The following is a 4,416-nucleotide window of genomic DNA, read 5'->3' on the forward strand; positions in this document are numbered from 1 at the left end:
TCCCCCCCCCCCCCCCCCCCCCCCGCCTGGGCATGACCAACATTGACGCATTGCTGTAAATAACGCAAGATCAATTCTTGCTATTCAGATATACTTTCCCTTATCTCATTCTGATCCCTCCCCTCCACTGGACTGGACATGCCAGACATTGCTTTGCCAAAAACAGTCATACTTAATCCATTCCCTTGGTGCTACGTTCCTTTCTCTGTCTCTTTCTGGAATATTCAGACTGTTTAGTTTCTTTGGGTAACATTATTTCTTTTTTTCTCCTCGGCCTCCTACCATATTTTCCTCTTTCTCTCTCTGAATTAAGCCTTTTAGTCTCTCTGCCTGGTCAATGCTCAATTTCCTTTTCTCCCCACCCCTGTCATTTCTCTCTTTGTATTTGCTCTTCCATCAGCACTGCCTCCACCCTACTTTTTAATGAAAGAGAGGGATTTCTGGTATTATGCTATTAGACTGCCCTTTATCTCTGTTGTTTTGATTTTGGTTTTGTCTTTCGATTTGCTTCTTTGTTTATCTCTGTGTTTGTGTGCTTTTCTTCTCTGTTTGTCTGTTTTCCTTTCCAGGGCTACCTCAAGAAAGAAGCCAAAGTACACATGGTAGAGAGTCCCAAATATCAAAAGAGAAGGGAAATAAAATAAACAAGTCACAACAAAAAAGATCAAGGGACAGCAATAAAAATACTTCCGGAATGGACAGTCCCTGCATAGTCAATGAGTCTCCTTTAATATAGCAGTACTCACAGGTGCAGAGGGCATTAAAAGCTTTTAAAACTGACAAGAGACAGAAAATTATCCAAAAACGAAGAACTCTCCTAAAGTAAAATTCCAGGAAGAAATGAAGATAAAGAATAGATCAAGACAGATATGAGCAACATAACTGACCAAGAATTTAGTACAATAGTCATAAAAGTCATTGCTGGGCTTGAAGGACAGCATGGAAGACACCAGAGAGCTATTGCTATAAAGATTATGGACCTTAAAAATACTAGTGATGAACTAAAAAATGTTATAAATGAGGTGCATATTAAAATGGAGGCAGCCACTGTGCAGATTGAAGAGGCCCAGAGGAGAATAGGTGAACTAGAAGACACAATTATAGGAAAAGATGAAGCCAAGAAAAAGAGATAAATTGATCCAGGAGCACAAAAGGAGACTTCCAGAACTGAGTGATGCAATCAAATGGAACAATATCCTTATCACAGGAATTCCAGAAGAGGAGAGAGAGAAAGGGGCTGACGGGGCACTTGAACAAATGATAGCTGAGAACTTCCCCAATTTGGGGAAGGAAACAGACATTGAAATCCAAGAGGCACAGAGAACTCCCCTCAGACGTAACTTGAATCGATCTTTGGTACAACGTATCAGAGTGAAACTGGCAAAATATAAGGATAAAGAGAGAATTCTGAAAGCAGCTAGGGATGAAAGGGCCCTAACATACAAAGGGAGACCTATCAGAGTAGTTGCAGACCTAGCTACTGAAACTTGGCAGGCCAGAAAGGAAGGGCAGGAAATCTTCCATGTGATGAACAGAAAAAATATGCAGCCAAAAATCCTCTATCCAGCAAACCTGTCATTCAGAATAGGAGAGAGAGAAGTTTTCCAAACAAACAAAAAATGGAAAGAATTCATCACCACTAAACCAGCCCTACAAGAAATCCTAAGGAGGACAATGCTATGAGGGAATTGTTGCAAGATCACAAAGTACCAGAGACGCCACAACAAGCATGAATCCTACAGAGAACACAGTGACTCTAAACCCATATTTTTCAATAGTAACACTGAATATAAATGGACTAAGTGCTCCAATCCAAAGACATAGGGTAGCAGAATGGATAAAAAAATGAAAATACATCTATTAGCTGTCTACGAGAGACTCATTTCAGACATGAGGACACCTTCAGATTGAAAGTGAGGTGATGGAGAAATATCTATCATGCTACTGGAAGTTAAAAGAAAGCCAGAGTAGCCACACTTATATCAGACAAACTGGACTTTAAAGTTAAGACAGTAACAAGAGATGAAGAAGGGCATTATATAATAATTACACGGTCGATCCATCAGGAAGAGCTAACAATTATAAAAGCCTACTCACCGAATTCGGCAACACCCAAACACATAAAATAGTTAAGCAAAACCAGAAAGTGTCTTATTGATAAGAATGTGCTAATTGCAGGGGACTTTAATACTCCACTTACAGCAATGGATAGATCAAGTAGACAGAAAATCAGAAAAAAAACAATGGACCTGAATGACACATTGGACCAGATGGACTTGACAGATACATTTAGAACTCTACATCCTGAGGCTATGGAATTCACTTTCTTCTTGAGTCCACATGGCCCACTCTCCAAGATGGATCATATACTGGGTCCCAAAGCAGCCCTCAATAAATATAAAAGAGTTGAGATCATACCATGCACACTTTCAGATCACAATGCTATAAAACTTGAAATCAAACAGGAAAAAGTCAATCCAGACTCTTCCAAAGATGGTGAAGAGGAAGGGAGCTCGGTAAACTCCCTCCACCCCATCTATTGAACTGAGAAGGATATTACTCTCATCTGCGAGAGCGGAAGGAGAAAATACGGACTCTAGAAAGAATAGAACCTCAAGGATACCTGAGTGAGTGAGGGCGAATGGGGGAGATCTGAAAACAGGCCAGCCCGGGACGGGCAGGGGAGGCAAGATCCCCAGCCCAACGTGGGGGAAGCGCGAGGAGCCCGAGAGACAAAGGGAAGAGACAAGGGAGCGCACTTCTGGGCTTTTCTCCCGTCGGAGAGCGGCCGGAGCGTGGCGGCGCCGGGAGCGGGACCACAGACCGCATTTCCACGGTGCACCTCACCCACTGCACGGACTGCGCAAATCCCGGGTGCCCACAGGAAAAAATAGGGCCCACACCTACGCGACCTCTGACAAGGAGTCGAGGGTGGGTGGAGGCCTGGGTGCGCGCTTAAACTGCAGGAGCTCCCAGTTCATTTCCAAGTTCATTTCTAGCAGCGCACAGCGCCTTGAGCAACAGCTATCGGAAATCAAGAGAGACTCAGGTTTTTTTTGGGGGGGGTTTTTTTGGATTTTTTCTTTTCTTTTCTTTTTTTTTTTTTTTCCTTTCCCCCATTGCAATCGCGATCCTGGCTGGGGGTGGGGACTCCGCAATTGAGTCTGTGAAGGTGCACACTTCACTTCCTGCTGCTCATTTCGCCTCAGGCAGGGGTGGAGCCTCTGATAACAGCCTCCAAGACCTACCACATCAAACCACGCCTATCCACCAGGGGAAGCTGCTTTTTTTTTTAAAATAATATAAAAAAAATTTTTTTTCTTTCTTCACTTGTTTTGTATTTATTTCTTTGTCATTATTACCTTTTTTCCTTTTTCTTTACTCAATTCTTTTAAATTTTACTCCTTATTTTCCTTTATCCTTTCTCCCTTACCTTTTCACCTTCTTGCAACCCAGATATATTATCCTGTATCTCATCCTTACCTCTCCCCTAAATTGGGCATACACTTTTAAATGGTCTACTGTCCTTTGTTGTCCCCGACCCCCTTTATATATTTTTTTCTTTTCTTCTCTTTTCTTTTTATTTTCTCTTCTTCTCTTCGTCTCTTTCCCTCCCCCTTTCTTTCTTTTCTTTCCCCCCTGTAATGTGTTTCTTTATTTGATTTGTCTGTGTATATGTGTGCTTCTGTTCCCTCTGTGTTTGTCAGTCTGTTTTCCTTCTTAGGACTACACCAAGAAACAAGCCAAAGCGTGCAAGAAGGCGAGTCACAAATATTGCAGAGTAGGGAAATAAAATACTCACAGGCACAACAAGGGAAACTGAGAGACATCATTAAAAGAATATTTCCTGAAAAGGCAGGCCCTGGACAGTCAATAAGCCTCCCTTAACAGAGAAATATTAATAGGTGCACAGAGCACAACGAGCTTTCTAAAGGTGACAGGAGACAGAAAACTAGCAAAAATGACAAAACAAAGAAACTCTCCCCTGAAGAACTTCCTGGAGGAAGTCACAGCCACAGAACTGCTCAAGGCAGATCTAGACAACATATCAGATCAAGAATTTAAAAAGCTTGTCATAAGATTAATCGCTGGGGTGGAGAAAAGCATCAAAGAATCAACTGATGGATTAAAAAAGGCTATAGGTGAGGTGAATAACAAACTGGAGGCAGCCACCTCAAGGATTGACGAGGCAGAGAGAAGAATAGGTGAATTAGAAGATACAGTTATAGCAAAAGAGGAAGCTGAAAAAAAGAGAGAGAAATTAATCCAGGAGCAGGAAAGGAGAATTCGAGATCTGAGTGATACAATCAAATGGAACAACATCCGGCTCATAGGAATTCCTGAAGAGGAAGACAGAGAGAAAGGGCCTGAAGGGATACTTGACCAAATTATAACTGAGAATTTCCCAAATCTGGG

At 42.0% G+C, this 4,416-nt stretch overlaps 1 long non-coding RNA gene across 3 annotated transcripts in view; it reads right to left on the reverse strand.

Annotated features, from left to right (window-relative positions):
• The window catches only part of LOC115279320, a 32,929-nt gene that overhangs the window by 19,991 nt on the left and 8,522 nt on the right, over positions 1-4,416 (reverse strand). The window lies entirely within an intron of this gene.

This window comes from Suricata suricatta, chromosome 15, assembly GCF_006229205.1.
Source record: "Suricata suricatta isolate VVHF042 chromosome 15, meerkat_22Aug2017_6uvM2_HiC, whole genome shotgun sequence".
NCBI classification, from domain to species: Eukaryota; Metazoa; Chordata; class Mammalia; order Carnivora; family Herpestidae; genus Suricata; species Suricata suricatta.